The sequence below is a fragment of the Bombyx mori genome, chromosome 25 (assembly GCF_030269925.1).
Source record: "Bombyx mori chromosome 25, ASM3026992v2".
In the NCBI taxonomy this organism is placed as follows: domain Eukaryota; kingdom Metazoa; phylum Arthropoda; class Insecta; order Lepidoptera; family Bombycidae; genus Bombyx; species Bombyx mori.
The window spans coordinates 3,029,506-3,054,222 of NC_085131.1; the positions used below are offsets into that span (position 1 = coordinate 3,029,506).

General features: G+C 37.0%; 1 protein-coding gene across 4 annotated transcripts in view; it reads left to right on the plus strand.

Moving 5' to 3' along the window:
* The window catches only part of LOC101740264 (uncharacterized), a 224,299-nt gene that overhangs the window by 141,779 nt on the left and 57,803 nt on the right, over window positions 1-24,717 (plus strand). The window contains exon 4 of one of the 4 annotated variants that reach the window (XM_062676050.1): window positions 4,296-4,330. The exons of the other annotated variants lie outside the window; for them this stretch is intronic. The gene's annotated coding sequence lies outside the window, so the exon portion shown is untranslated. The remainder of the gene's footprint in view (window positions 1-4,295; window positions 4,331-24,717) is intronic. 4 annotated transcript variants of the gene reach the window in all.

The window sequence follows — 24,717 nt, forward strand, 5'->3', positions numbered from 1 at the left end:
ATATACTTAAGACGTTTAGGATAATTGTATTTTAATTTTGGAAGGTTTCACTTCTACCACGTGTGAATTGCACACATGTTTTTTATTGTTTAGATGGGTGGACGAGCCCACAGCCCACCTGGTGTTAAGTGGTTACTGGAGTCCATAGACACCTACAACGTAAATGCGCCACCCACCTTGAGATATAAGTTCTAAGATCTCAGTATAGCTACAACGGCTACCTCATCCTTCAGACCGAAATGCATTACCGCTTCACGGCAGAAATAGACGGGGTGGTGGTACCTATCCGTGCGGACTCACAAGAGGTCCTACCACCAATAATTACGCAAATTATAATTTTGCGGGGTAGATTTTTATTACACGATGTTATTTCTTCACCGTGGAAGTCAGTCGTGAACATTTGTTAAGTACGTATTTCATTAGAGAAATTGGTACCCACCTGCGGGATTCGAACACCGTTGCATCGCTAGATACGAATGCACCGGACGTTTTATCCTTTAGGCTTAAATCTGATGATGTTATTTAAAAAAAATGCGGTAGGCAAAAGCTTCGCTATGCCCATACAATTACTAAAATATATTTGGAAAATGACTATAAGACGAGTTTGTACCACGAAATGTTATAAAAAAACTATAAAACATGTATTTCTATTTCCATTAAGTATAAAAAGAGTATCTTTATCATTCCGACCTAGGAAAAAACTGACCTCAAAATAATTGAAAACAACATTAATTTACCGATGTTGTTGCTTATTAATGTTTCGCAAACCCGTAATGAAATGCAAACTTTACTGCTGACTTATGCAATCCCCAGAGGCCGTTGACCCTATGCGTCTTTTATCTGTAGTATGCGGGCAATCCAAAAACATACCAGTGTTTTTGGATAAATTCACCTAAGTAATACGATTTTTATGTTAATATTTATTGTACATCTGTTTGTTTATGGGGCCATTCACCAAATCTGACTGAACGTTTTTGAAGGGAATATTTTTGGATAAAAGAAAAATGTTGAATTAATCATTATATCCTGGTTAGATTCAGGGTTCCTATATAATTAGTAAAATGCAAAAATTTAGGTACATCAATGCAAAATAAAATTATCCACCTTTAGATAAAATTGCGATAGAACTTGATTGATCAATTTTTATGGAATTTGCACGATTCCTATGAGACACTGAGCAAACATATCAACATTTTAACAAGAGTTTTAAGGCAGGTTCTATTGCAAGACAAGTCTAATACTCAATGAAATTAGTCGAACACGCATCTCGGGCTAGTCTCATCCAGTGAATTATACACAGATAAATTTACTGTGGTCAAGTTGGAACTTCAATTTCGTCTAAGAGAAAGACCACTTATTTGGCTTATGATGGCATCGATCTGTTACCATGATGGTCGAAAAATAATACCTCTAAGACCTTTCCCCTGAACCGACTCCAAGTAAACGAGAAACGTTCCAGTTCTTGAAAACATATTATATTATACACGTTTAAACAGCAATAAATTGTTTTTAAATATACGAGATGTTTCACAATAAATATCTGACGTCGTCTTTCTGCCCACGACTATAATTCAACTAGAATTATACATGCGTATAAATTAAACGAACGTTTCTAAATAATAATAATAAATATTTACTAACAATCACGCCACGTTAACTGGTCCCGTGATAAGTTCGTAAAGAACTTGTGTTACAGGTACCAGATAACGGAAATAAATGTAAGATTTTTATTATACACATACATATATTTAATATACATCCATAACCCTGGAAAAGACATTTATATTTATCATACAAATATCTTCCCTTGGCGGGATTCGAACCCGCGACCCCCTTGTGTAGTGACCATGTCACTTACCACTACACCAGACGGCCGTTTAAATGAAAAGCAGTATAAACATGTGACGCGAATATATTACTGGTTGTAGGGTTTTATTCTGAGTCCGCACCGGTAGGTACCACCACTTCTGCCGGAAAGCAGTCCTGCTTATCCTATACGAAAGGTGCCGCAGCCGTTATAATTTACGTTACTGGTGGTAGGACCTGTTGTGAGTCCGCGCGGGTAGGTACCACCGCCCTGTCTATTTCTGCCGTGAAGCAGTAATGCATTTCGGTTTGAAGGGTGGGGCAGCCGTTGTAACTATACTGAGACCTTACAACTTATATCTCAAGGTGGGTGGCGCATTTACGTTGTAGATGTCTATGGGCTCCAGTAACCACTTAACAACAGGTGGGCTGTGAGCTCGTCCACACACCTAAGCAATAAAAAAAAAAAACAACTGAGACCTCAGATCTCAAGTTGGGCGGCGGCAGTTGTGTTGTTATATCTATATTCTTCTGTAACCATTTATCAGAAAGTGTACGTGAGCTAGTTAGTCCGTTCATAAAAAAATTTACATTTTTTTGTAGATAATTTTTAATCTAATTGATCTTCAGGTTTTAAAACCGACTACTTCATCCATAGCGAATTTTAACAAACAAAGTCAATGCGCATTGATTTTCAAATAGCACTGTTTGATTTTTTGAAAACCACAATAAAACCGTACCTACAGAATATTTTAGAGACGTCACTTATACAAACGAAAGTCAAAGGATCCGATATTTTATGTTTTAACGACACCAATAAACACAAGAGATACGACCCTATAAATTTAGCAATAATTTCATAAGCAAAGGTGAGTTCGGCGCTTATTATGGTTGTAAAACATTCGATGGAAACGCGTGGGCGTCTAAGTCTCTTCCTCGATTCTCTTACGCCTAAACGAACGTGAACGCGATAAAAACGTAGATTTTATGATACCGGGGAATCTTTTAAAAACATTGTTCATCTTGGGTGGTCATATAACTTGCTTAACGTGAATCCGTGGTCTAATAAACACTTGATGTGTGTTTTACCAGCCGCTCCTCCACTGTTTATTTTCTAATCATAGAAAGGAAAACCTCTTTATGTTTGTACAAACGTCCGTTTCAAAAAAAACACTTTAAGTCATATGAAACTGTTTTTAATATCTTGTTTAATGTTTGCTTAAAGAATTATATTTAGATGGATTTGAAAATTTGGTGAAACGTTATGTTTGATACGTCGAATGATATTCGATTTAAATGATTTTGAAATACCGTCTTAATTTAGATTTTTTTTTATAAATATCTTAAAAAAGGTATACAGAATGTTATTATGAACTTTTATTACTCTAGATAGGCAAATAAAATGTGGCTACCAGAACCCATAGAAATGATTCCAGAAATCCCAATACTTCCACCAACTCAATTATGATTTCGATTACCTCTCGATTTGTGAGTTATATAATAATTTGACTGTGGAGTGGAGTAGAATAGTACCACCGCATTTCTTCCCGGAGGTGCTGTAAGAAGCAACTGAGGGGCTCACAGAAGAATGGTCAGTATCGTTCTTCGAGTATTATACCAGCTTGCTGTGATTGTCAAGCGGTATTTACTGGCGAAATACTTATAGATATACCAATTACTGACTTGGTGGTACAGTAGTAGCACCCCTGACTGTTGTGCCGAGGGTCGTGGGTTCGATTGGCGTGATGAACAGGTTTATTTGCTCTTTGTTTGGGTGCTTATATTATCTAAATGTATATATTTAATATGTATATATCGATCTCCGGTACCCATTACATAGGGAATTCTAAATTGGGGCCGGATGACGTGCGTAATTTATTCCCAGTTATTATTATTATTATATATATCTAACAGACTGTATCTCAAGTTCCCACTATTTTCTTCTGAATTCCAGTTACAGAAGCACATGCTAATGAACTGTAACTGAACAAATTATGTGGTTGAGCTACATCTAAGACAAAAAATATAGAACAAACTAGATAATCAAATATATTTATTATTTAATATAAGATTCGCGTGCTCATTTGCCCTTTTGTAAATTGTATTCCATATGTACTATGTCAACCCTTTATTAATTTTCAATTCAAATCAAAACTAACAACTTGATATTTCTCAACGTCATCATGTATTACTGTAGACGTATTAACATTAAGATCCCCTGCTACGTCGCGCCGACAAGATATTTCATCTTCATGACATATGTCAGGATGTACCGGATCGAGTTTGTCGCCAACATCGGTATTAATTTCCTTTTGCTCGATTTCGTGTTGGTAATTTCATTATTTTGCTCATAGTTCGTTGTTACATTTGACATCGTTCGTGTTCCGATTGAAAATGTTTTTGAAATTTTAAAGAGATGTTCTATGGGTTACACTAATGACACCTGAAGTTAAGCGATGATGATGTATTTTAATTTTTTTTTGTTTCAGCTGTGGTTAGGTTTCGCAACATCTTAATTGTTCAAGTATGTATAATTCTAATACTGATATACTAAAATGTGTCAGACTTTGCTCATTTGGCAATATCAATGTCATTTTATACTAGTAGGCATAATTCGCAGCGACACGTGCTTGACCAGTCTACACCAGTATTGAAGACAAATTAAGTGGAAAGTGGTTAGGAAGTGGCTGTGGACTGGCCCTCCATTACAAGTAATATTATTATCATGATTAAACTTGCTTGTCTTATTAATGGCGACTGGATGAATTATTATCACATTTTCAGAGCCTTTTTCGATATTTCTTAACTTAACTAAGACTTCTTAAATTTAGCTATCCTGATTATTTCTCTATAAATATTTTAGTTTCAACGCAGCCTCATGTTTATTAAAACTTGAATCTTAATTCGGAACTGTAAGTTTTCTCATAATTCAAAATTGAATACTCTCAAACATCCGTACTTATGCTTCTGGTTACATAAATAGATCAAAAAACAAAAGCAGATCTGTATTCTTTTTTATCAAAGATACATTCCGAGAACAAGCCAAGTAATACGTTTGTCTAAAAGCCAAATTCAATGAACGCCATTGAGCAATAACTGTGTAGCTATCTGAATCAATGGATCTAACAGAAGGGTCCTGTGTTGACAAATGATTTATATATAAACAAATTACAAGCGATGGAACAAATTACCTTAGTCTAATGGTTATCTGTTTTAGATATATCATGCGCTTTATCTACGTCTCGTATATTGATGCTTGTTCGCATTGTCCATTGAAAGTGTTTGGGATTATTTTTGTAACATAGTTCTTTTTTTTTCCGTCGCCCTGACCTATATGATAAGACGTCCGGTGTGCTCATATCGAACATCGTGAGTAACGGTTTACGTTAATAAAAATGAATTTTAGTGTGATTTCTAAATAGATGGATGATATACCTATTGTAAATACTATAGGATACCGCTTTGAATGAAGAGAAAAAATGTTTTGTAGTGTGTAGTCGTGTCAAAGTCGTTCAAACGATACAGATTTAATTTAATTCGGGACTTCATTCGACAAAATCTGAAGATGAAGGAGCTTCAGAACTTATAGATAAAGAAAACAATTAAGTACTCAAAGAAAAAGTTCGAAAAGAATACGCTGAAGTGAACGCGATGGAAATCGCTTAATCCCTACAGTAACAAAGTTATCGCGACAAAAAGGCACGCCGTGTTATATTTTAATGTCTATCTTTTGTTTTCTTTAAGTGGATTTAATGTTGGAAAACTATTGGACTCTTGACTTATTTTGGCTAACTTTTCAGCCTTGAGTGATTGACTGATCAATTTTCGGGTGGATTTTCATTTCTGATCAGTATCAGTTGGTTTTTAAATCATTTTATTGCTTAAATAGGTAAACGAATAAATCGATTACTGAGTCCCAAAGGCATCCCAAGGGGAATGTCGCCACCCACCTCGATTGAAGTCACAATTTTATTATTTAACTGCTGTTCTTTCTACGCTTCAAACCCGAACTCATGATGATTTTGCAGCTAAAATAGACAGGATTTTGATAACTACTAGTGCAGGCTCTCGATACGCTTTATTTACCCTAGTAGGCTAATATAAGACTGAGAGAACGCCGTTACTCATTCTCCGATGATCTTTAGACGCCTTGTATAGAACATGTGGAAAGAAATGGGATGATGCTATTCTATTCCAACGTCACTTAGCTTTTTACCAGACCCAGTCTTTGGACAAACATATTCTTGTCTTCTATTTTGGATAAAACTACAGTATTATCCTGGGGTGTTTCGATTTGTAGTGCTTGTGACCGTTTCTAAGGAGCTTATTGGCTTCAAAATACTCTCAAAGCACTGATTGCAATTGAAGACAACAAAAATGCAACAATGATTTTTGAATGCCTACTAATTGGTTTGTAAGACTTGTTTATGTGTTATTAGCGTGTCTGTGCACTTAAAGCAATGCTCACATATCTTAGTTTCCAAACTTTAATATTTAGTGATCTAATTATATATTATTTATTGGAACTCTCACCTCATTTGACAAAGTGTGGCGCCGTTGTTTACTCAGACAATCACTTATCGTTAGGTGAACCGCGGACTCGTCTGTCCACCAACGCACTGTATCATTAAAAGGCAGTAATTCGTCCGAATATTGACAATCGTGAATGAAAGGAAATTAAGATAAAAATCTTTCACGACAAATCGTACGAGATTACCGTAATATATTTTGATATCGCCGTTTTTGCGCCCGTCTTCGTCTTAAAACGGACCGTTTTTCTCCCGTCTCGAGTTTTTGCGCCTTGACAAGTGACGTACTGAATGATTGTCTCATTAAACAGCAGAAATGTATAATGAGAATGTTTTAAGGGATGTTTGTGTTTATTAGTTAAAGTCAAATAATTAATGATGCTGAGTACTGCATCACTTTGAGTCACCCTAGCAATGATTTTTGTTGGTGGTTTGCCGTAAAACTAAGGAAAAAAAAGAAAAACTATACTATTGACATGACCTATTGATAATGAACTTTCAATTCCCATTCGGTTCTCATATGAGTGATCTATCCGATCCTAGATATGGAAAGGCGACGTAGTCCTTTCAAAGTCACCCCATTTTCTTTATATATATTGCAAAAAACCCGCTCGGAGAGATGGGTGCACACGAGGTCAGTCAAGAGGGGATATTAACAAATCCTCAGGCGCTTTCAAAGGAGGCCTCCTAGTTCAAAGGCAGGTGTTTCGCGAGTGTAGCTACCGTCGGATTGAAATCTGGGATCTGCTTAGATTCGATGTACCTATTGCTTACTCACTGCTACGCACTAGAAAGTGCTAAAGACTAGCTAAAGCATGATGATCTTTTTGTACCATGTACCCATCTTCGGGGCAAAAACCAGAGCATTACGAGACAACTGATCTTGTCACTTGCCTTGCCCCTCGAACTCTTAACGTCCTGTCCCCTTGCTATACACATTTTGATAGGACCGTTTTTACGACAATTCGTATTGCACAAAAACCATTTTGAATTCACGTCACCGGTTTTTGTTCGTTGACAAGTTACAACGTGAACTTTGGAATAATTACTTGATTACTTTGTCTCGTTTCGAAAATTTGTTTTGTTTTATTAAGACCCATCGATACTTTTGTTTGATTTTTGATGTCGTCGATGTATACCGATTTGAGATAAATGAAAAATGTGGTACGCTTGTAACTTAATCAGGCAAACGTGGCTAAATAAATTTAGGTAAAAATTCAAAAATAATTAGGGTGTTAAATAAATAGATTATTTTTAAACATGATAAATAACATATACCCGGGAAACGCCGGGTGTAAACGTGACAGTGCATTTTTTTTGGATCATGATTGTATAATACCAACGGATCTATATATATAAAATATGTACTTGTATTTAGCTTGTGAAGCAGTGCGCACACAAGCAACTATATTAAACTCAGAAAAATGTAACCATATTTTTTTTGTTTACCTAATAATTAATACGTACCTAAGGCGTGGAAATAGTGAACCTCTATTTCTAACTAATTTTAATTGGAATTTGAATTGGACGATAGAATAGGATTTTACGTATATAATGGCGGCAATAAGTTAAAATTGCCTACCTACTATACCATCAAACTCATTGCTTCGTTCAAAACCCTGAAACGGTATAATTAAACAAAATAAAGCCGAAATAAACATAAGAAACACGATGCTAATTCCAACGAAAATAAATTCTCAAACATAATTAGCCGGATTAATGGAGTAAAGTTTGGAGCGATTTATACGGAGTCGCACTAATTAGACAATTATTAAACGAACACTCACTTAACAAACAACATGACTAATTCTATACGAATTCAGTAAAGGTTTCTAAATGGCTTTCTCGTTTTTGCTTGCTTTTCTTAAGATTTCCTCGTATCCTGTACTAGGATTAGTGAAATTGACTCTGCTGCAGAAATTGGATTCGATTCGGATTCGGCATGTCTTTTAAACATAATTGATGTTAGGTTCAAAATTAGTGGTTATTTATTTTTGTTAGCAACGAATGCGATGAAAATATATAAATTTGTTAAAATTATAACTATGAACGATGTCTCTAAAGATTTATTGATCAGTATTCAGTAAGCTCAGACATGGTCGTCATAAAGTATGAACTGTTATACATGTGTATGTGTTGTACGTACGTACGTATACGTATGTGTTGTATGTGTTGTACTGTTATACGTGTGTCACTGTGTATGAACTGTTATACAAAATATAAAATTTAATTCAATAAACTATCTCTTCCAATAACGCTTTTTCTATATGTATTTTCTAGTCGAATGAGCTTTTCTATACTAATCTAGTAAATCAGCTGTATTGGCTTTATTTCTCGTTTTCCTGGTGTAAACTTTTAAAATTCCAACAATATTCGAAAAAAAGGAGAAAGAAAATTTTGAAAATTTAATTCGCTGGAGTTAGTGCCTGGAGAGCTAATTAATAAACAACTATGAGAGTTAATTATCATTGACTTTATAATATGCATTATTAAAAAGGCTGTAACAATATTCCAAAATCTATCGTCTTCAGATTTCTCTGCCAAGGTGTTCGTCTACAGTAATGTCTAAAATTGTTCCAACAAAGGTAACTGATCCATCTAAGTTCTCACGTAAATAATCACCAAAATCACTGTTGAATAAAATACATCTTCGCTAACACATCAAAGGAAGAATCGCGTAATTGGCTCTCAGCCAAATTAGTCAGAGAAATAATAACTTTCATAATCTTAAAGGAATACGTCAGGGGAGGATACGCCGAAATGAACTGTCAACAGGGACGTCCAAATCCAATTATTGCTTGTTCTGAATTAGGGTTGGTTGTGATTTATTTTTTTCACCTTGCAATATCTTAACAAACAAGAGAAAATCCATTTAAATAAAACTAATTTTATTGCTTAATCTTGCATTTATTATTCTAATTATATTGTATTTCACGTTTTGAATACTTCACAGTTTTCGCGGTAACGGACGACTAAGGTTTTATTCTTCTCATAATTAATTTATATATTAAATATATATGTATCTTATAATTAGTGTATAATTGAATAAGAGGGCACTACCGTTAATTTTTCTAGACTTTTACGTTTCCATATTATTAACTCATGTTAATTATTTACATTTTATTATTAAGGACGTTTCGAATACCTTCCAAATATTCTCTGTGAACTTTAATTTTTAAACTAGATTCTGACTGTGGGCTCTCGTATATAGGACTGACTAAGAAACACCTCATAGACACAGTCCACTGAGTTTGTCGCTGAATCTTCTCGGAGGGTCGCGATATCGATCTGGTAGTAGCTTCTGCGAAGCGCTGCTCTTGCTAGGGCTTGTATTAGCAAATTATCTCAGGTTGAGCCCGTGAGCTCACCTATCTATCCGCAAGAAGTTGAGTAGCCCCTTAGGTTACCAGTGATTAGCTAGGAAAAAAAAGATCCATTTCGGTAAGTGTTAAGGAACAAATTGCGGATGTCAACAATAACTGGATACATAAGCCAAAAGACTACGGATAGTTGTGCCCAAAAAATTATAACATTTAACAAAATCGTATTTATTCGCGAAAGAAAAAATGTTAATTCTTCATATTATGGTACTCGGGATCATTGAAATTTAGAAAATACTTAATTCTAATGTAATTTTAACGGAAAAGTTTTGCAAAAACTGAAGGAAGTATAAAATTTTCTTAAACTACCACATCTCTCACTACCTCATCAAACTAACTCATCACTCGTGCACTAACAGCCTAGTATAGTCCACTGTTGGACATGTGTCTCTCCCAAGGTACGCCACGCGACCCGATCCTAGGATTCTCATCTTTATCCACCACCCGCTATCCTGCGCACGTCGTCTTTAAACTAACTCAACTGTACTAAATCAATAAATAATAATGACACGATATTCTATTCTATGGGGCACAAAAGTACTGGAGTAGAGACCTCATACTGGATGTCGTAACGTGGGCAGACATCCAACGAGGTGGACCGATGACCTGGTCAAAGTGGTTGATAGGGACTGGATGTGAAAGGCCACAGACCAGAGAGACAGAGAGAATGGGTGAGAATGGAGAACACTCGGCATTGGGTGGACACGGATTGAAGAAAAAATTCTATTACATTAACTGGTTTCACACACATCGAATTCTGTTTCTATATTTACTTATCTTATCCGTCTTGTACTATGCAATTACTAAGCCTTAATATTGAATCGGTTTTATCCAGATTTCGTATTTTTTACTAAAATAGCACGTGCTACAGTAGCAATAAGAATTAAAATTGAAACTCGAATTGGTTGCACTCTGTTCTGAAAAATGTTATTCGTCGTCACGTTTCTTGTTTCCGTAACCGTAAAATTCATAAGCATTGTGTTTTTGTATGACGCTCGAGCGAATAGATACTTTATTCAATGGGTTTTCTAAGTTCAATTTACTAATTTACTAACTGATGGCATTTTTTTTGTTTAATCTAGTGCCCCATTATTAGGAAAAAAATCCCAAATATTACCCTCCCACGATGCATTGTACTAATAAAAATAGTTCTCGAACTCAATCACATAATAAAGTAATTCTTTCATTCTAACATCCGTATCTAATTAATTCGAAAATTTTAAACAACGGAATCCGAGAATGATTCTCATCAAATTCAATTTGTAAGCCTAGAGATTCTATTTTCGTTGTTATCAAGGATTCCTCTTTAATGACATCCCATTGTTGTATTCAAAACATTGTGCTATTTGAATAAATGATTTCATCTAATAGGGATTGACTAATTCCTGGATTCTCTTTGGACAATTAAATAAAATAATTTAGTTTAAGCTTAAAAAATTGTTGTATATAAAAAGAAGTCAAGATTTTCTTTCTTTTCAATGAGGGCTTGGAATTTCGGCAATTTGAAATCCTTAATTTTTATCCAATTTACAATCGATGACTATCAGTTCTTAGACACAACGTAAACGGCGGTATGATTTGTGGAAGCAGCCATTTTGTTTGAATCCAGTTGAAGCTTCTTTAAGCCTTCAGGCATTCACGTTGTGATCTTCATATATCAGCATAAGAACAAAAAAGCTATACGCACAGTATCAAGGGATTTAGCATTTGCCAAATAAATTCTTCACTATACATTATATTCCCGTTTGAATCACAACTTAGCAGTATCATTGAGATTTTAACATTATCTCTTTAGCTATATAGCAGCATTTACGATATCTTGCTATATAGCTTGGTCTGACTTATGCCACGAGTCGACTTGCATTCACTCCGATAGAACAAGATAATTTTGCATTAAATAAAATTTGTTGATAATATGTGGCAGCCCTATTCGCGGCGTCTGTACCCAAATCAACCTTTGTCTTTCGTTTACTGAGATCGTCCTTTTTCACAGTTAATTCTGATTTATATTATTTGAAATGGACTTGTGAAAAAATTAAGTTAATAAACATAATTTTCTGTTCGCATTAAGGATTACTTTTATGAATAAGAAGGCGTAATATAATTTGAGTATGTTTTTTTTTTCTTCGAATGGCGTTAGTCTCTAATATTTAGCAATTCTATTTTTGATTTGAGAGATCTTAAATTTGAGACATCGCTGAATATTCGAAAAGAAAAAATGTACAAAATAAAAACATATTGTAATAGCGGCCTAATAGGTATTAAAAAACTCATGATGTATTTTTTTTAAGCTAACATCAATCTCTATATAAAATATAAACATGTGATCCGGGGAATTGCTTGGGATGATCTCGTTATTTCGGTTTTTACCATCACACAGCCCGCCACCGGAGCGGAGTTCATCCATACTCCCTAAAACCACTGGGTTCATCCACAAGGTGCTTCCAGAGAAGACTTTGAAATTATCTTCCCTGTACGGTATTTCTTGGGCGCTACCACATGTCTCTTCTCTTCACACGAGGTTTGCGGAGAGTACTCAAGGGTAGGCAGCGGCTTGACCCCTGACATTGCTGACGTCCATGATGGTAACCACTCACCGACAGGTACTCCGTAAGCGGTGCGGTAGGCAGCGGCTTGGCTCTGCCCCTGGCATTGCTGAAGTCCATGGGCAACGGTAACCACTCACCATCAGGTGGGCCGTATGCTCGTCTGCCTACAAGGGCAATAAAAAAAAAAAAAAAAAAAAAAAAGGTCGTCAGCCAACACTAAAATCTTAAAAAATATACTGTTACGCGCTGGGGTTCAGGATAAAAAAAATCCACCAAATTAATATTCCACAAGTCACACACACACACACACACACATCGAAAGTACGATGTGTGTTTCCGCTATCTGACAACAGATGGCGTCGTACTTCTCGAGCGTTCTAGATGCTGCTAGATTCTTAGATATTCGTTCGACTATTCAGCGATAGATGGCGTCACTCTTACCGGCGTAACAATACAATATGTCCTTATTTACAAAAATCCTTACAAATGGAAGAAGGTGGTTAAATTCACACAATGAAAATATCCACTATTTTAGTTCACAATGCAACGAAAAAGCTCAGTAAAATCGATTTAAGAGCTTCATAGTGATCTTGACGGCAACAATAATAGCTAACAACGGCTATATTCTGCAAGGAGCTTTTGAGGTGCGTTTGACTAGACCTAAACGTCTAAATAATGATCTCACATATATCAAGCTTAACAACGTACAGCGGATGTGCGAATAGTTTGTAAGGGAGACTTTGAAACAGCAATGTTTTATTATTTATTGTACACATAAATATATCAAAGAAAAGAACAATTCAAATGTTTTGTACAATAGTCTACACACATGAGTTTTTGCCTGGCAGATCTTAATGAACACTACGTGGGTTATGGATGATAAAAAAATGTTACAGTGGTAGCGGCCTCCCGCCGGTGAAGGGGCGACCTGAGGGGGTGAGGCCGCGCGGCGCGCTACCAGCACTCTAGCGCGCTGCCGTGGAGTGAATAGAGCGACCGGTCGACGGTGTATCGCGTCCCGACCCGGCAGGCTGGTTCTGGTCCAGCGGGGTATTCCGGGACACCAGCGGCACCGTCTGGGCGGCCCGACGGGCTGCCGTACCGAGACGGCCGACGTTTCAGAGCCTTCGATTCGCCTCGAAGGCTCCGTCGGCCAGGCGTCCTTGGGGTGAGCCGCGCCGTCTGGTTGTAGTGTTGACCGCGGTAGCCCCCCTACCTCATCCGGGTTCTGACCTCGGAGGGGATCGGACGTCGGGTGTAAGAGTGCAGGGGAGTCGTTTAGTGGGCGGGCCCTAAAATCCTTGGGCCCGCGGTCTGCTCACAACACCATGCAGATCGTTGAGTCTCACATACCCCGCGCGCCCCTTTTGCGCGGGGACCTCGTAGGAGGTTCGGCCCTCTACCCGAAAAAAAAAACATAATATATGATAAATACAATGTGTGTTTGGTTTTGGACGAAATATAGATTTATTTGTGCAGATAAGCAGCCAATTCGCGCCGAGAGTTGTAAGCTGAAGCTTAACTATCGAGATTCGCTTTTTTTTGTCTCAGTAGGAAATCGCAGGACTCCCACCTTCCACTGGGGATGGCGGGCGGGGTATATCGGAGTCGAATACTCGAATACTGAATAAAACCTCCTGTCGCTCAACAACCCACGTCCGAGCCTCGCATGAGACAGAAAAACTCATGAAAAGGCAAAGGGGGGAGAGTGAAGCGCTTAGTGCGGAGCACATCTCTCCCATGACCCTCCCCCTCGGGACGCCGGACTGGCGGTCGTTGGCGTCATGACCACCAGTCCTCTTGGTCGGCAGGCTGTCCGAAGCCCGCCTGGATGGCGCCGGTTAGAATCGAAAATCGCTGGTATACCTTAAAATCTGTATAATTATTTGGTGTCAATATTATTTGAAGCTGTGATACCAACCTTTACAACACAAAACGCTTCGAAATCAGTAATTACCCTAAAACGTATGACAAGTATTTCCGAGAGCCGATTTTATTAGTTTTTAACGCTGACAAGCTCATTAAAATATTCATCGTCAATCGCGGTAATAAAAATGCAAATTTTCCGTTCTCGATTTCACTGATTTCGTATCAGCAGCCGTCAGAATCATCGCCTGTCTTCGTTTTGGTTAGCTGTTACTCCTTATCTAATTAGACAGCTGCGATATCGTCGCTTTTATAAGTGATATTCACTTCCTTAGGTTCCGAACCTACTATAATCTTACTTAGAAGAAACCTTACAAAATCGGCGTAATTTTGTCCAGTTTTACCAATTTCTTGGGCAGTCAAATTAATAAGTATTTCATTTTGTTGATTAACAAGCATTTTGTTATTAATATTACACCGAGTTCTTAGAACTAAGCGAATTGAATTCGAAAATTCAATTTCAATCGATCGATCGACCTTTTATTTGATTATCCAACGCTTTGAAACTTTCAGTGCCGTTTCCTGTTTCTATGAATTCACCAAATTTTTAGTCACAATAAAAAAAAATCGAGCGAATTAAACAAGTGTAATAAATTTGAGGAATAATGTTCATGGCCTGCTTCTGTTTGTGACTCGTTCGGCCAATAAAAGTTCACTGCTAATCCACTGGAACATTGCCAGTCCGAACTCGCTTAAGGTTGCTTGAATTAAGCGTATCACAAACTTCGAAATAACTAAATGGTATATTATTTTATTTAATGCTACGATTTAATTAAGACCAGAAATGTTCTTCGGGACTGATAAAAGTCTAAACACGGCCTTCCCGAGTCAGTTTTAGTACCTGATCATCATTCGTCCGCAGTAGCAATGTCGTCACATTTCTTTTTATATCCTCTGAATGCGTAAACGAGCTCACAACCTTACGATCCTAAGTGCCTCAACTTCTCAGCGTAATTGCTATCTTGAGTATTGATGATAGGACTTGTTGTAACTTCTCAACGAGAAATACCGCCTTTGTAATTTCTGCGTTCATAACTTTCAGTTCGGAGAGTGTAAAAGCAGATAATACGATATAATTGAGACAGCGATCTTATCTCCCAAAGCAGCAGCATTGACGTCAGCATCTAAGGACTGTGATAGAAAAAAACATGGTACCTAAAAAGAAGCAAAGAGCGTAATAGTTGAACGAATCGTGAATGAGCAATCAATCAATCTTAAAATCCCTCCTACTAAAGGAATCAAACCGACGATAGCCAAGAACAGTGACAGATTACGCTGTAATTGCTTCAAATGTTAGGGGATAAAGTTTTTTTTTTTGTTTTTCTCTTGAGGACAAAAGTCGGATTGGCGTACGTTCGATTGATGACATTTCGAATTAAGACTTTTTTTATTGGCCTTTAAGAATTTTCTGGTTATATTAACCCTAGCAAATATTTAAACGCTATTGGTTAGAATCGGATCTATTTTGATTTCATTGGTCTTGTTGTAGGTTTGTCAAGAGGTTTGATTTCTTTTTTAGTCCAACACAAGAAAACCTGACTTTTCGTTGTGACTAGCGATGTACCCTGTGCAATGCGATCATAAAGTTCAGTCACGCATTGAAATTAATGGGTTATTTTTAAATCCCATTAGCCTACACAAGATTTCCCCCGGAACTTTTCTGCGAGGCAAGTTTTAAATACTTTAACCCTGTTGCCGCACCATGACCATCGGTAGATTTTATCTCCTATATAAAATTTTATGTTTGCAACATCCCATAAAACACATGGCTCGTCTCCATTGAGGAGATAAGTTGTAAAAGAAAATGCATAACGAATGGCTTGAACTTGACCTCCAGTTCTGAAGTAGCGCTATTTAAGTATTTTACTAGTGCTTACGATATTGGCACTCAAAGCAATATGCGACAAGACTAACGTGTGGAGTAGATGACCAAGTGAAGCGCGAGGTCAATAACTTCGTGTAACGCGAGTAAAAAATGCACCTACCTTCACCTTACATTACAGGTACAACGAAACTTTTTTTTATTGCCCTTGTAGGCAGACGAGTACACGGCCCACCTGATGGTGAGTGGTTACTGTCGCCCATGGACTTCAGCAATGCCAGGGGTAGAGCCAACCCGCTGCCTACCGCTTAATACTCTCCACAAGCCTCGGTTGAAGAAGGAAATGTCATAACTTTCGGAATAGATAAGTATTCCATTTATGTTCCATACATCGTTCACCTTAACGCCTTAAATCGTAAATAGTCTTCTGATAGTCCACCAGCAAGCTCGATCCTCAAGCGAGAGCCTTGAAGTGCGGAGCCTAGGAGACTGGAATCCCGAGATTAACATGAACCTGGTTGGATTAATAAAAGTACTCTGGATGGATATTATGAACGTCCTACCAGTCAGCGTATTTATGCTTATTGTCTGGAAATATGGCAAATAAAGGACAGATTTTTCTGTTTAGGTTGAATTATGTAATACTCGTAGGTACGTAGGGTTACAGATTTGTAAGCACTTAACTTAAATTTTTAATAAGAATAAGAATTAGAAATCGATTGTTGGAAACTAAGATATCACATAATATTTATTTAGTTGATAATATATAACGATGGTATGTGACTTATTTAAATAATTATGGATAATAATAGAAAAACAAAGATATTGGTGGATTAATTTTAAAATTACTTCATGCGAACGGTTTTTGCTATTAGCCAATAATGAAATCAGGTAAAAAGAGACAATAAAACGTTGAGTTTGCTAATGTCCATGAGCGATAGCAACCACTCTTACTCAGCTTGTGCCACGGACGATAATACAAAAAAAAAAAACAGTTAGCTATACATAAGCATCTTCTTCTATATCGTTCCCTCACTACTGAGGATCGCGGCCACATGCGACGTACTTCCAATGTGCTCGATCATGGGTGGCATGGACTGCATGATACAGACTACCACCAAGTGCTTTTCTTGCTAGATCTGACCGTCTGGCTGGTGTTCTGCCCACGGCGCGCTTGCCCTCTATGCGACCCGTAATTATGAGCTTCTCTAATTCATGTCTGGGAGACCACATAAGCATAAGCTTAATCAACGCATCACGAACTAATTTTCTGTCATTTTGCTATAAACGCATAGCATCTCTTTGATACTGTAATACAACCACAAAATCCTCTCAAAGTAGCCTTAACCGTAAATTTGATTTTGAACCCGAAGAAAAAACCAGAGAACTCCCCCCGTACACAATTTACGATCGTTTTAAGCGGCTTGTTTTTGCGTTATAACCGTCAGACTGAATTTAACTTCGGTGTGCTTCGAACGTGTTCTCCTGTGTTGAAAGTTTTACTTATGCCATAATAATTATTTGTTCGGGAAATATTTTATATGAACAATACACGAAGCAAACACCATTTAGTTTCATGTAAGCGTTTTCAATGAATTAGTTTAATAAAATAAACTTTTAATCGTTTTTTCTTCGGTTTTCGCGACCGTAGTTTTTTCGACTTTTTACTGTGAAAACGGAGACTTCAGAACCCACTTCCCTAGGTGGGTAGCGGCATTTACGTAGATGATGTCTATGGGCTCCGGTAACCAGCAGGTCGTCCACGCATCCCAGATATAACAAAAACAAATCATAACAACTTTTACGGTTTAATTTTACGTTTTTTTTATTGTCATTATATTATTGACGATGTTTTGAATACTTTACACGTGATCACTGAAATCGCCGAAATATAAAGCAACTAGTGACCCGTCCTCGCTTCGCTTCGGAAACTGTAATTTATTATCGATTTTTCCACTATTTAATGGATGTTATTATACTTATAAACCTTTCTCTTCAATCACTCTATCTATTAAAAAAAACCGCATCAAAATCCGTTGCGTAGTTTTAAAGATTTAAGCATACATAGGGATATAGGGACAGAGAAAGCGACTTTGTTTTATATTATGTAGTGATAATTACACTAAAAAAGGCTAGATTAAATCGTAAAAACAGTTTTACTTAAAGTCTTCTAATTCCTAGAATCAAAAGAGTCAGTTTTCAGGACGGATCACTTGATTCGAAGTTATTTCCGGTTACTTTGATATTTTTTTTTTTATTGCTTAGATGCTTGTACGAGCTCACAGCCCACCTGGTGTTAAGTGGTTACTGGAGCCCATAGACATCCATAACGTAAATGCGCCACCCACCTTGAGATACAAGTTCTAAGGTCTCAAGTATAGTTACAACGGCTGCCCCACCCTTCAAACCGAAACGCATTACTGCTTCACGGCAGAAATAGGCAGGGTGGTGGTACCCACCCGCGCGGACTCACAAGAGGTCTTACCACCAGTAATTACGCAAATTATAATTTTGCGGGTTTCATTTTTATTACACGATGTTATTCCTTCACCGTGGAAGTCAATCGTGAACATTTGTTGAGTACGTATTTCATTAGAAAAATTGGTACCCGCCTGCGGGATTCGAACACCAGTGCATCGCTTCAACACGAATGCACCGGACGTCTTATCCGTTAGGCCACGACGATTTCAAAACTATATTATAATGTCGAATTCTCAATCATCGTATCATAATTAACATCTATATCTATTTGTGTTTTGGCAGTGCATGGATGGGTGAGAGAGTTTACCTTGTCACACCAGAATCAATAGATTGTCTTCAAATCGAAATTAATGTTAGTTTATCGGCAGCGGTTATTCCAAGTATTCCGTAATTACAATAGGATGGATGTATCATCACCACCGGTAATTACGAAAATTTTAAATTAATCTGTGTTACCACTGGTAATTTCGGGAATTTTAATCTATCCGGGTTTTATTTTCACTCCACCCTATTTTCTGGAAAAAAGATAATATACGTGTCGGCGAGTTTTGCAGTGCAGTCATGCCACTTAATAAATGCACCAAGCATATTATCCTTTAAGCCAAGGCGACTTCAAAAGTCTACATACACTGCTCGCTATCAAAAATGATTAATCTATACTAATATATAAATCTACAGTGGTTTTTACGGATGTTCCGTTATAAATACTGAACCATGCATCCGATTGACTTGAAACTTGGTATCCATGTAGAAAATACATGCACTTAATGGATAGGCTAATATTTATATAAGTGTTGGACTCTCTACACCAGTTGGGGAGGCGTTAATGATGAGAATCTTTGTGGGGGTGAGAAATAATAATGTTAAGTTTAAATGCCCAGCAAAGCGGACGGGTACAGCTAGTAAAATATAATTTGATACTTTACATAAACAAAAATAAACAACGTTGTAACGTCTTAATCCTATATTATTTTCTCGAAAACATAATCGTCCGTTTTTATTCCGTATCAAATTAATAATATAGAGACCTTCGTTCGTTCTGACATTTCTTTTTTTTTTTTTCGATCTCACAAACAAATAACTTATCAAATGTCAGTTTTTACCCGATCACGACCGTGATCGTACGTGCATAGAAAATATTTCCGAACTTAAGGCACGGACTAAGAGAATGAAGGCCGTCAATGTTATTATAGAAGCCAATGACGCTAGATTCTAATTTTATTTGACGAATAGTAGAAGTTAATTTTCTTATAAATAAAAAAGTAAATAATACAATGTGTATATTTTGAATTCTCAAACATAACTTTGATTGCCTATGCCATCGTCCTGTTTGTTGAAATCCATATTTCATTCGGTAGGTCGTATGTTTTTGAATAAAATAAGGAGTCGTGCAGGAAATTTTATCTTAAGCAACATTACCGTACCGTAATTTACCATAATATAATTAGGCTGACTCAATAATGTGTGTTAAAAAAGCCAGAAAAGTCGGCGAAAATCATAGTATTTATCAAAAGATATCATAGAAAACGTATATCATCGTTCAGAATAACATACTTACCGTAGACAGTGAAGGGTAGTTCATTTTAAGTGGAGTATTAAGCGGTAGGCAGTGGCTTGGCTCTGCCCCTGGCACTGCTGAAGTCCATGGGCAACTGTAATCACTCACCATCAGGTGGGTCGTATGCTCGTCTGCCTACAAGGACAATAAAAAAAAGAATAAAACTAAAAAAAACCTGCCATTAGCAAGACACAGAATTTTTCTTCTATAATATCCCTTGTAAATTTTCGTAGTCCAATCGATCCCCAACAGGCGATGTGCTCAAGACCGGAACATCGAACGGATTTCGAAGTAAAGAACTCACTTTTTGTCACTAGTTTTTTTATTATAACAAAAACTAATGTTTACCTTTCTATTTATCGAGTTTTACTGCATTGAAATATTTTCATATCAATGACGCAGTAATGTATCATTTGTACTAAAAAAAATATTACACTTCGGTACACAAATAAAACACATGCAAGATAGATACAAACATTATTGTGACGCTATTTTTGTTGGACATGTGTTTAGTAAACCTAAGCACACGGGATCCGGGTTTAAATTCTATGTCGGAATAAGTATTAAAAACCCTTTGCCTTTTAAGTCTAGCTTTTAAAACACACTGACGTGTAGTGCTTAACAGGCGAAAGCGACGTTTCATTCGCCTAACCCAGTGTGACAAATTCTAAACACGATTGACGTTTGACATAATATAACTTTGACGTGGTCCTTATAATCGTAACAAATGACATGTGGCTTTTTGACAAACGCTAAGCTGTCAACGAACAAGGGACTGATGAACTTTGAACGTTTAAATGCTTATTTTAATAAAAATCAGTTGTACATTGTTTATTGCCAAACTAGTCTATTATAAATATATGCGTTTGATTCTAGAATAAAAAGAATTGCTTATAAAGTCAAAATAACAGCTTTAGACATACAAGAAACATGAAAATATTTTCGAAAGTAATCTCTATATATAAAAATGAATTGCTGTTCGTTAATTCAACTAGAGAAGTTGTAAATAATATCAGACAAGTCACAGCTAACTGTGGTCGTGATTAGTGTATAAAATACATCAAACCAGTTTCACCAAACGATTCTTATATACATACATATATCTGCATAATTTAACAATAAAAAATTCTTAAAATAAGATTATTTCAACACAATACAGGGAAGTGAATGTTTTTCGAAACTCAATAGAGTGTGTAGTTTGTAACGCGCTTTGTACTCACACAAAAGGGCATCCATAATTGAGTTTCCGTTTTGGCATAATTCAATTAAAAATTATAGACAGAACGAATTTTTGTATTGTCGCATCTAGATGCTTTGAAAATTATAAAATTAGAAACTGAGTAGCAGCGCCAACGGTACCACTGTTTAGCCATTATTAGCGGTAAATAAACAATACATATCGACGCTTGAAAGGCAAACGTGACTAAGCGACAATGCGTGAACTTTACAGTAGACTAATTTAAAGTTGAAATTAATTTAAAATATACCTGAGAAATACCTGAATAAAATTCTATTTTAATTAATCTAGCTGTAGGATTGAAATGATTTTAATAGACCTAGAAATATATATTTTTTGCGCATCGAATATGGTTATTGCCTTACATTTATGTACAAAGCAGTTATTGTCGCTTAGTCACGTTTGCCTTTCAAGCGTTGATATGCACACTACACACGTGCTGCCTATCGCACGTTCATGGTATAACTACGGGAATTCTACATGAAGTAATAGTATTAATATAAGTAACTATGATGTACTGCGACACAATAGTATGAACTGCTTACGAGCTATTTTTTGCTGACCTATCCCCTGGTAACCTAAGGGACTATTCCAACTACGCCCAGACGGGTATGTAAGCTAACGGACTCAACCTGAGAGAATTTGCTCAGTGAAACTCAGTGAAACTCAGTGGGCTTGCTAAGAAGCGCAAGGACCACAAGTACACGGAGAAACATTAATTTTTGGCTCACAAGTATTACATAATATAAATACCATAGTTTTTATGATTGAAACGCTTAGTAAGAGAATAGCATATGAGATTATTCAGTTCCAAAAAAGAGAATTATTAATTACTAGCGGACCGCTCCAGCTTCGCTCGGGTCTTTAATAAAAAAATCCAAATTAACAATCATAATACACACACATCAACCATTCTATTTGCGTCAGCTAACTAAAAAAAGAAAATTATAAAGATAGTTTTGGATTACCTTGGGTTACATTTTTGAAGTTTTAGCAAGAATCCCTATTAAGAAAAAAAAAGAATATAGTCTATGTCACTCGGGGATAGTGTAGCTTCCAAACAGTGAAAGAATTTTTTAAATCGGTTCAGTAGTTTCGGAACCTATTCAATACAAACAAACAAACAAATCTTTCCTCTTTATAATATTAGTATAGAAGTATATATATTAAGTTAGAAATTAATTGCAATAAAGCGTCCTGACCACGTACCAGCGAAAATCGTTTCGGAACTCGAACAATTTCTGAATACGTTCGTTTCCAAATGAGGGTGGGTATACGTGGAAGCAATTATGAAAACTGTCAATATTCCCAATGCGCATAGAATTTGTGGTTAATTATCTGCAGTCATTATTGTTTTTGTGTTGTTTTTATTGCCTAGGTGTGTGGACGAGCTCACGGCCCACCTGATTTAAAGGATTACCGTAGCACATCGACATCCACAACGTAAACGCTGCCACCTACCTTGTGATATAAGTTCTAAGGTCTCAAGTATTACAACGGCTGCCCCAACCTTTAAACCGAAACGCATTACTGATTCACGGCAGAAATAGGCAGGGTGGTACTACCCACTTAAGTGTACTCGCAAGACGTCTTCCTGCCAGTAGTTGCGCAAATTATTTTTTAGCGGATTTGATTTTTATTACACGATGTCATTCCTTCCCCGTAGAAGCTAATTGTGAACATTTGTAAAGTACGTATTTCATTAGAAACATTGGTACAGGCCTGAGGGATTTGAATACCGGCATACTCCCGTCGCTCGACACGCCTACACCAAGACAAGTGTCTGATCCTTTAGGCCACGACGACTTGCCATGCCAAAAAATATATCAAACTTCATCTCACCCGTTTTTTCGCTTTCATATGTTACTACTTTATGATTATTTTAATTTAAGCTACACAAATAGTAATTTTCATGATTTCATGAACTCATGATGTTGAATAGTTGAGCAGTGAAAGTTCTATAAACAGATAAACTCCCTTTCGCACTGATGTGGGTAGTAACTAATACTAAGTGTGGGTAGTTTATGATAAATACATTTATTTTTATTTATTTATTGCTCTCCAGTAATCAGCTTTATAGGCAGAACGACTCGTTGGCCGAACCGAAAATTAGAAAAAAAAAACAACGAAACCACAGACAAAAACGGACAAATAAATCATAAAGATACATATAAAAGTGTATTTATTCACTAACGTTGCTCGTTGGTAATAAATATGAAAAGGAAAAAGCTACATAGAAAAAAAAATTGAGAACGAATTTTTGGCAATGTCTCATCTAGTCTCAAACAAAACGTTGAACTCAATATGCGAGCAACCTGAATTGTTGCCAAGTCTAGTCACCCCTCTCTTGATTCGTATAGAATAATGCCGAACAGATGTGAGCTGTCACCGTCCTCGTCGAACTCTTCTGTTACGACGAAGATTTTGGCGAGCTAACTAACTCATAGCCAACACACTGAGTTTCTCGCCGGATCTTCTCAGTGAATCGTGATTCCGATCCGGTGGTAGATTCTGCGAAGCTCTGCTGTTTTTTTTTTTGTAAGATTACTGGTGGCCCGGATGCCTTGTCAGTTTCACCAAGACAGGTCGGCGAGCAAAGGCTAAGCCAGAAGGGGTGGAATTTTCTAACAACTGCCCGAGCGCCTCCTAACAACTCAAAAGCAATTGCTTCGCGAATGAATCTACTACCGGATCGTAATTGCGACCCGCTGAGAAGATCCGGCGAGAAACTCAGCGGGCTGATGCATGGATTAGGTTGCACGTTGATCTCTTTCTCGAGTTCGACGAGTACTGTTACCGGGGTCCCTAAGCCCGCTCTTAGTGTTAGACCTGAAGTCGTCTAATGCAAAGGTTATTGGATCTAATGGAAGCACTGCTGTTGCTAGGGCTAGTGTTAGCAAATCACCCAGGGGTTGAGCCCGTGAGCTCACCTGCCCGTTCGCGCGTTGCTTGAATAGCCCCATAAGCAAACAGCGAAAAGGTTATAGGGCAACAAAATATGTGAGTTTGAAGTACTGAATTGGCTTTTCATTAGCATTTTATGTTTGAAGAATTTGAAAAAATATTGTGCTCAATACTACAAAGAAATCCTTTGCAACCTAATTATTAAAAAGACCTTTTAAAAAAAAAAATGGAAAACAATCCAAATTCTAAACGTACCTCTTAAATTTACAAAGTTTTTATTTTTGTGTCTATGGGTTAATTTACTCGTCGAGCTCTTCGTCGCAAGCGACGGGTTCGGCGAGAACAGTGACCGGTGCTTGTGGTACCTAAAAGCACCGTTAATGGATCGGGAGGATCCGTAATGACGTGCTTAGGGTGACGTCGACTGTTTACCATTCAGTCCACAAGATCGAGTATGAGTAGTCAATAGTGGCTACTACAAAAAACCTCGTCACATCTACACTCTGCATAATCTATGACTGTTAG